The sequence below is a fragment of the Papio anubis genome, chromosome 13 (genome assembly GCF_008728515.1).
Source record: "Papio anubis isolate 15944 chromosome 13, Panubis1.0, whole genome shotgun sequence".
Lineage (NCBI taxonomy): Eukaryota > Metazoa > Chordata > Mammalia > Primates > Cercopithecidae > Papio > Papio anubis.
Window position 1 is genome coordinate 1637149 of NC_044988.1, and position 13423 is coordinate 1650571.

Sequence of the window (13423 nt, forward strand, 5' to 3'; positions counted from 1 at the left end):
CACCTGAGTGCCACCAGCTAGGAAGGGAAGAGGGCAGAGCTCCCACCCCTCTGGCACCTGGAGTGCCACCGGCTAGAGCAAGGGAGAGGGAAGCAGCTCCCACCCTGGCACCTGAGTGCCACCAGCTAGAAGGGGAAGGAGAGGGAAGCAGAGCTCCCCACCCTCTGGCACCTGAGTGCCACCAGCTAGAAGGGGAAGGGTGAAGCAGAGGGCAGAACCTTTTCTTTTCAAGAACGTCATCCTCCGCTCCTGATCAGAACCCGGGGCAAGATGGAATGTTTCAAGAGAAAAGGAGAGATGGACATTTCCTCTCATCTGTCATAAACTCCTGGAAGAAAGGGACCTTCTTCTACACACAGTATCACCCTCCATGCCTATTTAACCTCAGGATCTTTCTACATCCTGAATGTCATCAATAAATATTAAAGAGTGAATAATAGGTATACAAATTAATAAATAAGAAAACAGATATATGGTCATTTTCGGAAATAAGATAACGTTAGATTGCTTTATATCTGCGCTGAATTTAACGTTTTCAACTACTGGGTTCTAAATGTAAAAAGGTTTTTACGCACTTACTTTTAGAAAAGTTACCCCGAGAGAGAATATCTGAATGGGAGAGATGCTTATACACACACAGGCGCACACACACACACACACACACACACAGCTCCAACTTAGTCGAACAAAGAATCTGGGAAACTGTTTCATTTCTCCTCATGCTTTTTTTCTAAGACAGCCAATACAAAATTAATAAAAGGTTTGGAAAGATAATATTGAAAACATAAAAGCATAATACTAAAACTATCTTTTCAGCTACTAATTTGTGACAGTAACATCTTAGTTCATTCAGCAAGCACTTTACCAAATGGTGGGAACACTGGAAATTTTTTCACCCAAGTGATGTTACTATATGAGGTTTGCCCAAGAGAATTTATTTTTAAATATTTATTTAAAAAGCTATCTTACATCTTCTTCTTTTATGCAATATACACATTTATGCATTGATTAATTCATCTCTACATGTATTAGTTGTCACAAATACCACCAAAAGTTTTAAGAAGCTTTAAGGTAGCTACAGGTAAAGAAGAGTACAATTACCCTATTTGCCAGTTGCAAATTTTTTTTTTTTTTTTTTTTTTTTAGACAGGGTCTTGCTGTGTCACTCAGGCTGGAGTGCAGTGGCACGATCTCACCTTATTGCCACCTCTGCCTCCCGGGATCAAGTGATTCTCCTGCCTCAGCCTCCTGAGTAGCTGGGATTACAGGCATGCACCACCATACCGGCTAATGTTTTACATTTTTGGTAGAGACAGGGTTTCACCATGTTGGCCAGGCTGGTCTTGAGCTCCTGACCTCAAGTGACTTGCCCACCTTGGCCTCCCAAAGTGCTGGGATTACAGGCATGAGTCACCATGCCTGGCCCAGTTGCAAAATGTTTTATCAGTTCAGACTTTCTTAGCCTTGAATGAAGCCTGGGAAATAATAAGAGTAACAATAATAATAAAAGTAGCTTCCCTATTGCACCTACTCTGGACCAGATATTGTACTAACTGCCGCACAAAGATTCTTTCAATCCTTTAATTCTGTAGCTACAGAAACCAAAGCGCAGAGTCATGGGGTAATCATTCAAAGTCTTTCAGAACTGCATTCAGATCGAGCCCATTTATTTCCAAAGACCTTTGCTTTTTCAAATACAGGGAAGTGAGGTTAATAACGCGCTCTTCTGTTACCTGTAGGCTTGAGATGGAGCCCCATGCAGCCATTCACAAGATGCCTGTGCACAAACAGGTGCCATTTGTATTTCTCATATGCACATCTTACAGCACGACTAAAGGGATTACAAAGAGCGTGTCCACGGGTGCCCCATGGATCAGTGTGCGCAGAAAGACCCTCTTGTTGAATGGGAGTCTCAGGAGACTCTGAGCACCCAGGGAGGGCACAGGCTCACCTCCCAAGCCCCTGGACAGGGTGGGACAAGGCAGGATAAAGATACTGCTAAGGACTCAATGTTTGTGTCCCCTGAAATTTCATATGTCAGATCCTAACCTGCAAGGTGATGTTATTTGGAGGTGGAGCCTTTTGGAGGTGATTAGGTCATGAGGATGGAACCCTCACAAATGGGATTAGTGCCTTTATAAGAGAGGCCCCAGAGAGTTCCCTCACCCCGTCAGCCATGTGAGGACACCATGAGAAGACTGCCGTCTATGAACCAGATAATGGGCCCTCACCAGTCACCAGATCTCACCAGTCACCAGATCTGCCCTCACCAGTCACCAGATCTGCCCTCCAGTCACCAGATCTCACCGGTCACCGGGCTACCAGTCACCCAAGGTCTCACCCAGTCACCCAGATCTCACCAGTCACCAGATCTGCCCTCACCAGTCACCAGATCTCACCAGTCACCAGACCTCACCAGTCACCAGATCTCACCAGTCACCAGATCTGCCCTCACCAGTCACCAGATCTGCCCTCACCAGTCACCAGATCTGCCAGCACCTCCATCTTGAACTTCCTACCTCCAGAAGGACGAGAAATACATTTCTGTGGTTTCTAAGCCGCCCAGTCTGGTGTTCTGTTATAGCAGCCAGAATGGACCCCGCTCAGACACAGAAGGAGGAGCCTGCCTCAGAGGGGGCCCTCTCTGTCCTCCCACTTCTGCCAAGGTGGTCTCCCCTCACCTGCACCAGCCCCCTCCATGAGGCATCCCCACATCAGGACACTGTTCTTGCCACTGGAGTCTGGGCCGGCGGCACAGCCTGAGTAAAGGCCAATACCCTCTCCCTGGCCGGCCATCGTGCAGCCTGCATCCCACAGGGAGAACTGCAGAGCTCTCCTGTCATTTGAATCTAATGCTCGGGCCAAGGCAGGCCTGCTCTTTGAGGTCTGCCTACCTCAGCTTAGACCCAGCCATGCGCTCAGGAGGCGGCAGCAGGCCAGCTCGTGGACGTTCTTCCAGGTCCTCAAGTAAACAGTGGGGATTTTCACTTCCCCTCCCTTTAGAAAACAGTTTCCCTTCAGAGGATCTGGCTGGGAGAGACTGGCTCAAAAGACACTTGCATGAAAATGTTATAGGATTTAACTCTTCCCCCGATGCTGAATTCACAGAGCGGTACACATTACTTGGCCAGCACATCCCAGGTAGATGCAGAGGGCTTGTGTCTGCAAAGCTTTCCTTAGAAGAATGGACTCTTGCACAGACCTCCTGCCCAATGCTGGGTCTCCCACGTAAACCCTGCCTTCAAGTCTTCCTCAAGAAACTTCTCTCTCTCTTTGTTCTAGCCCAGGGCTGCTCAATAGGGCACGATAGACATTTCAGGGCAGGTGATTCTTGGTTGCGGGGCCCCCTTGTGTGTTGGAGGATGTCTAGCAACGTGCCTGGAATCTGTCCACCGGATGCTTCCCTGGTCAGGACAACCCAAAATGTCTCCAGATGTGTCACATGTCTGCTGGGGGCAAAGTCTCCCCCAGCGAGAACCACCGGTGCACCTGAAGTGCACTTGGTTAAGAACTGAGAAAGCCAAGAGGGTAAGAAATCCTCATCCCTCAGAGGCTGCACACCCAGCTAGAAGAATCCGAAGTCAACATGCTAATCACAAAGGCAAATATCCCACCAATGACAAGTCAAGACAGCAAGAGATGTCTTGAGATTATGTGTAATTAACAGAAACTTTAACACTTTTCTAATACTCGTAACATTTTATTTTATTGAAATTATTTTACTATGTGTGTTCCTTAATTTAAAATGGAAGCGCCATGAACGTAGACACTGATTCTTTGTGTTGTCCCTGGGAGCCCCCATGCCCAGCACAGTGTGTGACACATAGGAGGCGGTCAGCGGATGTCAGACGTCAGACCCAGCACGAGATGGACAGCATTGAAAGAACCCCTGTCCAGGCGGCTTCCAGCATTCACTGGGAACCAGGTTGACTGAGGCAATCTGGATGTTTGACTCTTCCTAGTGTTTTTAATTTAAAAAAAAAAAAAAATTAGGTTCAGGCCGGATGTAGTGGCTCACACCTGTAATCCCTACAATTTCAGAGGCTGAGGCAGGAGGATTACTTGAGGCCAGGAGTTGGAGGCTGCAGTGAGCTACGATCACATCACTGCACTCCAGCCTGGGCAACAGAGCAAGAAGACCCTGTCTCTAAAAAACAAAACAAACCTCCAAAAACCTCTGGGTTTAAAGGCAGAGTGTGGGTGTGAGAGAGAGTGCAGGTGTGCATGAGGAAGCAAGATGAAGGAGATTTGCAGAGAGGGAAGATTCTGGAAGCAGTCTCAGAAGAACTGTCTTACACATCCCACAGCCCTTCACTCCCTCCATCCCCAATCTTGTCTCTGAGTTTAATTCACCTCTGGAAAGGCAAGAAGATGGCAAAACTGAGGGGCAAACCCAGGGCTCTTCACGGGGATGGACGGGCTTCATTGGGCCGGGCAGAGAGGAATCTCTAGGAAGGAACAAGAGGAAAACATCAACCCAAATCCATGGTTCGCCTCTCGCTTACGTCACCTGTTCTTTGTGAACGTGGGTTGAGCGCCTGCCGTCTACTGGACAGTTCTCTGCTTCTGGGGACCCTACAGTGCACAGAAGAGAGAAAACCAAGCTCCCTGAAGCCTGCAGTCCAGCTTCGCTCTGTACAAGCCTGCGCGTGCATGGCGCCTCCCGAGGACTTGCCCTTGCAGATGGCTGGGCCCTTCCCACAGCATCTGTTTCCGCGGGGCTGGGTCAGGGCCTGAGAATCAGCGTTTCTAACAAGGCTCCAGGTGAGGCTGATGCTGCAGGTCCCCAGGCCGCCCTTTGAGTAGCCCTGGGCTCAAACCCACATGCAAAAGACACAAGTGAGCCGTTGTGAAGTGTCTTAGTCAGTAGGTGGGCCAGGAAGGGAACCCCACAAAGCATCTGAAAAAACAAGATGAAGGGCCCAGACTCCTCACCAACAAGGGAGCTGGGGAGTGGGGGATGTGGGTCTCCTCTGTTTCCTGGAATGTCTAGGGAAGGCCCTGGTCACAGCCTCCGCAGGGACAGCTCGGCTGCCTGCAATGACCAAGCACTGACCTCTGGCCCCCCGGCACCCCTGGCAGTGCCGGGGAGAAGGGCGTGTCGTGGTGGGTGGCATCGGGTGGCTTCTTTCTGTTGATGGCCCCTTCCCGGTTGGGACCAGGCTTGTGGGAGGCATCGGAGCCTGCACAGCCAGCCAAGCCTCTGACCAGTTTATTTACTTAAACAACAAACATCCCTTTGCCTGGGGCCGGCCCAGGGCAGTTCCTGAATGGGAAGAGACACTGTCTTCACAGAGGCCCACCCACGTCGCCGGGCGGGTTTCAGGGCCCGGCCTCCCTGTGAGGAAATCGCAGGCTGCCCAGGAATGCGTGTGGTGCCAGCAGCCGCCACCCAGGGCCGCTCAGCGGCCTCCTCCCTCCTCTCCTTTCTCTCCCAGCTTTAAATCTCCCTTTCTTTTGCCTTCTGAGATTTTATTCTTCTCATCTGCAATGGCGAGAAAGAAAAGCAGATAATAAAAAAGAAAGACAGAAAGAAAAAAAAATTTAAGCTTTCTCCCTCAAAAGGGAAAAAAAGGTTTGAATAAACAGTGTCACTGAAAAGGCAAACAAACAAGGCTGTTTCTGAAAGAACCAGATGGACTTCCAAATGGCCCTTCCGATCCAGCCCACAGGGCTGCGCCAGGGTTGGGCCTGAGGGCGTGGGGGGTGCCCAGGCGGTAATTTAGGGCCGGATTCTAAACGCTGTAGGTCACCCTGTGAACACGTAGGCCATTCGGAAAACCTCAAGCCTCACTGAAATGCAGTAAAATTAAACAAGCCCCTTATTACCTTCAATTTTTGTCAACATGTCCTACATCATTACTTTTTTCTGGCAGTTGACCGATGTGTTGAATAAAGAATTGCTGACCATATTTGTTTTATTACTGTGAGGTTGGGTGTTTGTTTTTGTTTTTTATTTTTCTAAAGTTCTCCCGGACTTAGCTAAATGGCCACGTGCAGTTAGATGGGTCAGTTTGACTGGCCTTTCTCCTTGCCTAGTTAACGTGTGCTTTATCCAATAAATCAATGATGTTTTTAAAAATGATTAACTGATACCCAAATTCCTCCAATAATTTCCAAACAGCAGGATGATATGTGCTATACACCGATGAAAGAGGAAAACGTTTGTCTTAAAAACCACTTTTTCTATTCTTTAAGGACAAATTCTATTTTTAAAAACAGACTTTATTTTTAGTGCGGTTTTAGGCTCACAGCAAAATGGAGCAGAAGCCACAGAGATTCCACATAGCCCCCGTGCCCACAAGCAAGCACAGTTCCCACATTATCTACAGCCCCCAGAGGGGTGCACTTGTCACAACTGATGAACCTGCCCAGACACGTCGTTACCACCCAGAGTCCAGAGCTGAAGCTAAGGCTCACTCTGGGTGGTGCACATGCTGTGGGTTTGGACAAATGTACAATGACATGTATCCACCATTACAGTATCACACAGCGTAGTTTTCCTGCCCTCAAGTTCCTCTGTGCCCCACCTAGGTAAATCCTATTTTTCAAATGGAATCAAATTCAACATATTAAACATATTTCCTATTTGACATTTACATGCCACTTATCTATTGGAAAAAAAAATGTCTTTCTTGTCAAATCTTCAAGTTAGAAAGCTACAAAGAAGGGTGGGAGCCACCCCAGTTGCTAGAATGCCTGCTGTTGAAATGTCCCAGCAGGGGAGTCTGGGACCACCCAGCTCCCAGTCCTCAGAGGAGGCTCACACCCCAGCCCCTGATGGTCCACCTGGCACACCTGATTCTAGGAAGGAAGGCCTGCAGTTTTCCATGCCGTGCTTGATGGCAGACACTTGAAATGCCTTCCATGCCATGGACATCTTGGGATTCACCCCAGAGCCCCCTCTGGCAGCCTATTTTGACTGGTGACCCCAGATAGATGGAGCAGGAGGCAGCACCCAGGAGGGAAAAGGGATGCAGGCCAGAGGTAACCCCAGCCTACCTTGGAGAAGCCTCCAGACCCCATTCTCCTTGCACACAAGTGAAATAGCCCACACAAAAAATGTGCCCTTGGCCAATCACAACACGTTACCTAAAGGGCACTCATGTTGCTGGGAGATAGGACTTCCGGGTTCACACACTGGCTCCATCTCCACTACCATTTACCAGAACGTCGCTTTACCTCTCCAAACCTTGGAGTCTTGCAGCGAAGGGAAATAATCATAAGACGTAGCTTGTGGAGATTAAGGAAGTCAGTATCTAGAAAAGGTCCCTCACACAATGTACCTTTTATTTTAATGAGTGTTTACAAAGCAGCCCTGTTCTTTTATTATTTCCTTTCCAGAAAAGAAACCAGGAGTATGAAATGAATTTGGAGGAATGCCTAAGCATAGAGACAGCTCATCAGATTTTACGTTTTTTAGGTAAAATAAGAAGGAAAGAAGGAGGGAAGGGAGAGAGGGAGTAAAACCCAACCCACAACTGGTCACGCTTTTTTGGTGGCACTGATAGAATAATTTTTCAGCTATGCCCTTTGTTTTCAGGTGGAAGCAAGACCATGGAACATTATTTTCTAGTATCAAAACTCCAATGTGGATTGTAGTTATGAACCAGGGGAAAAAGGAAATATTTTCATCAAGGATTTTAAACTCATTCACAGCAAAATTATAATACTACATCATGGCCGAACAATTCCAGAATTTCTAATAGATGGCCTAGTTTTGGAGGACATGGTGACATTTCATCAAATCATACATTCATCATTTCCTAAACGGGGCCTCCTTTTCATTGGTTGGCAAAGTTAAAGTTTTTTCTTTTTTTAGCAACAGTGCGTCAGGCACAGTTGATGATCCTTACCGCATAGGAGCAGGGCCACAGAAGCCATGCCCAGAAGTTTTGTTCATTTGTTCGTATTCCATGCCTACAACAGTCGTTCGCCTTCTTCAGGGTTGTGTCAGAGTCGCCTGGCGGGTTTGTTAGACACAGATGCAGGGCTGACCCCCAGTGCTTCTGGCTCCGGCAGGCTGGGGGCCTGAGAGTTTGCGTGGCTCACAGGTTTCCGGGTGATGCAGAAGCTGCTGGTCTGGAGACCACATTTGAAATCCACTGGCCTAGAATAAGACTTGGAGTATTCCAGGTCCTCAGTAAACATGTTGGTGAAATGAAAAGGCAGTGTCTTGGGTTCTGTTTCTACTGGTAAAGGATGGAGAGGGCTGTGGGCTTTGGATTGCATTGCAGCATTTCTGGAACTCAGGAAGAAACTTCAGGGTCGCTGGTGCAGCCACAGTCAATGGTAGAGCTTTCCTTAAGGCCAGGTTTTATTAATCGTATCTGCTCAATGGCTACAAGAAGAGCAGTGGCGTCCAATAACTTTCACTTCACGCTGCCTTCCCCTGTCCCCATGCTAGTGGACCCTAAGCGCTTATCCAGAATCGTCCTTCCTACTGTTCCGTTTCTACAACCGAGAACTACTTCCATAACAAGGCTTTGTGGGTCTTTATGGCCGACCTGCATTGATTTCTGCTGTCAGTAAAGTTTGCTTGGCCACTGTATTCTAAGGATGAAGGGACCGAGGCAGTCAGTGGAGATTTTGAGATTCATCCAAAGCTATCCTACAAACCGGTAGCCCACAAGCCTGCAGTGGGGTTACCCCCCTCTCCATGGCCCATAGCCCTCCTCTCAGCTGGCCTGCTGCCCGCCAGTGACACACAGGCTTGAGTACCCGGTGAGTACAGCTTGGCAGCCTGCTTTTCTGATGGTGCACAGGGAGCCTCATTCAGGTCTAGGGGCAGTAAGGACCCAACCATAAGACTCCCCTGGGCATCAAGATCGAGGCACCGTATCTCAGCCTCCTCAGGCAAGAATAGAGCTGAATAACGTCTCAAGACATGTTTATATTAAGCATATTCACCTGAATCATCGGGCCAGAGCAGTGAGGAAACAACAGCACTGAACTATTGATTTTCCAAGCCCTCCCACAAAGCAAAGCGCACTAGGCAGAGGCTGAATAAAGGAGGATTTTCCTGGCTGACGGCTATGTTTGAGTGTCCCCTGTAAACCCAAGTCATATCAGGTTGTGCCTCTCAAGGAGCAAATGTGTGAAATTCTAAAAAGATCTTGAAAACTGTAATGACAAGGAAAGACAAGTGCATGCAGGTTTAGTAGGAGAAGGAGGAAAAGGAAAATGATATGAGATTAAGCCATTTAAAATGGCGCGGTGGCTCACACCTGTAATCCCAGTACTTTGAGAGGCCGAGGTGGGCAGATCATGAGGTGAGGAGTTCGAGACCAGCCTGGCTAACATAGTGAAATCCCGTCTCTACTAAAAATACAAAAAATTAGCCAGGCGTAGTGGTGGGCACCTGTAATCCTAGCTATTCGGGAGGCTGAGGCAGGAGAATTGCTTGGCGGAGGTTGCAGTAAGCGGAGATCACGCCACTGCACTCCAGCCTGGGTGACGGTGCGAGACTCCATCTCAATAAATAAATAAATAAATAAATAAATAAAATGACCATTTTTGTAGGTCAAAAGTGGTTCACGATTGACAGTTTCATGAGGGAAACATTCATTTCTTACTCATCAGCACATACAACCTCCCTTTTCCCCAGAGTCTGGGTTGTTTTATTTCTAACTTTCCTTCTAACTTTCCTTTCTGTCCTGGGACCATTCATTCCTCCCTGGAATAAAAACAGGAGGTGCAAAGATCCTGCATCAACCAATCGCCTCGAGCGTGTAAGAAGCAACATGTGCTAACTCCTGGCACCTTTTGCTTCCCTTTTCCTTCGGCCTCTGAAACATCCATGGCTGCAGGCAGGTCCCTCTTTGAGAAGCAGACTGTCCTCACGCTCTGTGAAGACAAGCCACGCAAAATCAGGCACAGGCTGAGGCGGGAAACGCATCCTTCATGGGAGAAAACCTAACACTTCCATATTTGGTGAATAAACACACAGCATCAGAGAATTTGAAATTCTACAACGAAGACTGTAACAGAGTCACAAGACAAAGGGTTGTAAAACACGAGATTGGAATGTTTAAGGCATTGCTCTTAAATATTCCTGGTCTACCTCTTGGTAGACCAGGAGGTCAGAGATTATCCCACGACCAGTTGGAGCTTTGGGAATTCATTTCACCTCTCTGAGCCTCAGCTGTCCCTTCAGCCAAAAGGAAGGGACTGGACTCAGGTTATCTGGGGCTGACCCTGCCCACCATTCATGTGCACTGTGTACAACCTTATCAAGTAAGTAACTTTTTCATTTTCTAGAGCTATACCATGACTGTCCCATAGGACAATATTAAATAAAGAGAGGATGGATGAACACACACACAGTGGACGATCATGTCATCAGTGACCAGCACTTTCAACATTTAACTTCTATTGTTTTAAAATAATCAATTCCGGCTGCGATGAAGGAATCCTCCTACACTTCCCTTTTACGATGCAGGGCTTATCCCAGAGGCACAGAGGCAAAAGTCCCAGTTACGGCAACAAGTTTGCCTCCACCACACGTTTCCAGCATTTGTCTGTTTTAAGGATGATCTATTCGGCTCGGTGAAGCAGAAGACTTTGGGTAACAAGCAGAAATAGCTGCCTTCAGCTGATCGAGTGAACTGACACTAATGATCAATGTATACATTACGGGGCTGGGGTGGTGGTTCACACCTGTAATGCCAACACGTTGGGAAGCTGAGGCAGGAGGATTGCTTGAGCCCACAAGTTCAAGACCAGCCTAAGCAACATAGTGAGACCCTGTCTCTACAAAAAATATTTAAAAATTAGCTGGGCATGCTGCTATGTGCCTATTGTCCAGGCTACTCAGGAGGCTGAGGTGGGAGAACAGCTCGAGCACAGGAATCCAAGTCTCTGGTGAGCTATGATCCTGCCACTGCACTCCAGCTTGGGAGACAGGCTGAGATCCCATCTTAAAAAGCAAACACACAAAAAAAGTATATAGTAAGAAAAAGTTTTCTTTCAAACTTCAGTAACATCAGCCTTAGGTACAAAGGGAATCACTTATTCCTGGCAATTGAAAGCAAATGCATCACACCTCAAAGCTGCTCAGCAGTTGAGGTTAGGATGTGATCAAAGCAATGTCCAAGCTGCAGCTTCACCTCTCTGAGCCTCAGCTGTCCCATTAGTCAAAAGGAAGGGACTGGACTCAGGTTATCTGGGGCTGACCCTGCCCACCATTCATGTGCACTGTGTACAACCTTATCAAATAAGTAACTTATTCATTTTCTAGAACTATACCATGACTGTCCCATAGGACAATATTAAATAAAGAGAGGATGTCCCTGCACACCACACAGGCTAAGGCCACGTCTGCCCTCTTCACCACTGCCGAGCCAGTGCCTGCACAGAATGGGCCCTGGATGTTGATTTATTGAATGCACTCATGAATTACCTACTTTACAAGATTGTACACACGAATCTCCAATGCTTTAGAAACAAGATAAGTTGAGTGGTTAGCAGAATTGAAATCTTTCTTATCTATGGGAAGAAAATTCAATTTACAGTTAAATGATACATAGACTGTTTCTATCCCATATTCAGACTAAACTTTGAAATTTACCCAGTGGCTCAAAGTAGATCCTATATTTGAAATACAATTATAAGTGGTTTTGAAAAAAACAATCTACACTTTCATTTTTCACCACTTTGACCACTATTTCAATAGGCAAATAATGAAGTTAGTGATTAATGTGAGAAGGAAACCTTTTGTATAGGTATTTAACATCCTTTCACTACTCGTTTTAAGTCTGTTTTTAACATAGCGTACTGATAAGTTTGGGATTTTTCTAATTCTAAGCTCTTTCACAGAAAACAGCTGAGAGCAGAAGACTTTAATCTTATCCTACGGAAGACTGGGAGGGAAAATAGAAACTCTCATTTCTAGACGTCAAAAGGGAAGGCTAAAGACAAGAGAAGTTGTTGATTGGAACCACAATTTCTCCTGCTTAGAAAACAATACTATCTAAGGAAACAGAAGGTATGTAGCTAATTCTGTCCATGAAAGAAAAGGAACTCTTGTAATTCTTGGAATTTAGAGATAACCAATCAATTCTTTTCTGGAATTAGCAGAAAGCAGTCAGAGAGAGATTATCCAAAGACATTTGAAGATCACAGGGAACTTTAAAGGCTAAAGAGCTGCAGCTTTACAGAGCTGTAGTATTACATGTGAAAGAACCAAGCGTTCTTTATTTAAAACAACATAGGAAAATGTGGGGGGAAGGTAATAACTGTCAAATTTAATTTGAGATTTGCATGACAGTGCTTATATTCCTTTAAATCTTGCTCTGAAATTCATTATGCTTTAAAATTAAAGGGCATTTAAACATTCTTTTAAATATCAATATTAGGAGACATTACACTTTTGGTTTTAATAAGTTATATTTTAAGGGGGAAAAAACCAGCTTAACTAAATAGGAAAATGGTCCATATCCTTTTTACCTCAGTCAACCACAACTATGGGAAGCTCCCTCTTTGGTCCACAGAGCTTGACTCAGGAATCCCCGTTCGTGAGTAACATGTGCGTCAACACGCTCAGGAAATAAAGGTTTCCCATGAACATCTCAGAAACCTGGGAGTGATGAGAAGCGTCTCCAGCACTGCGAACATGCCTTTGACGTTTCCTATCTAAACTCTCAGTCTTCCTGGCTGAGTAGATGAGTCACCATTCTCAAGACAAGTATAAAATGCAATTCAAATTCACATCTACTCCGTTTCTGTAATTATAAGATTTAAGTTATAAGATTTGCATAATATTTATTGAATGTCTACTATACACAAAGGACTGTGCAAAACATTTCCAGGGATAGGAAGATGATCAAGACATAGGTCTTGATCTTCAGGGAACTTATCAGCTACCAGAGAAGAAAAAATGTGTGCACAAATAATATCAAACTATGTCAGTAAGTTCCTTAAGGGAGGTGCAGTATTCAGAAGGTAGCTTAGAGATGGAGGTTCAGGGGTGATACGTGGAGCCACTGTCATTTACTCCAGATCTTGACAAGTAGGAGGGCATTTAGGGGAAGGAGCGATGACACGAAGCCATGGAGTTTATTGGTTAAAGCTGGAAATCACAGCCCACGGCCAAATCCAGCCAACAGATGTGTTTTGTTTGGCCACAGCAATGTTTTTAAAAAATTTGAATCGGTCACCAGCATCTTAAAATTGAGATTTCACATACAGTTCTGGACCTTGCAGCTTCTCTTTAAAAACTCAGCTGTTGACACTGGGTGCACATCCCCACATAATCCTAAGAGCCAGCTGGGACTCCACAGCAGCTGCTCGCCTAAGACAGGGCACGCAGCTCAGCAGGGCCCTGTGATCCCCATGCCGCCCGCCTCAGCCTTGTGAGTGTCTTGAGTCTCCTGCGGGAGGCGGCCTCGTGGATCTTGATTTAAAGTCTGAGGGTGGGTCACAC

The 13423-nt window shown here is 46.3% G+C and overlaps 1 long non-coding RNA gene across 1 annotated transcript; it reads right to left on the minus strand.

Moving 5' to 3' along the window:
• Positions 1-2363: 2363 nt before the first annotated feature.
• LOC103878560 lies at positions 2364-9297 on the minus strand. Its single transcript, XR_638792.4, has 3 exons — positions 5057-9297; positions 4354-4448; positions 2364-3958 (listed from the first exon to the last, which is right to left on the minus strand). It is a non-coding gene; the product is annotated as an uncharacterized LOC103878560 (long non-coding RNA).
• Between the last annotated feature and the right edge of the window lie 4126 nt (positions 9298-13423).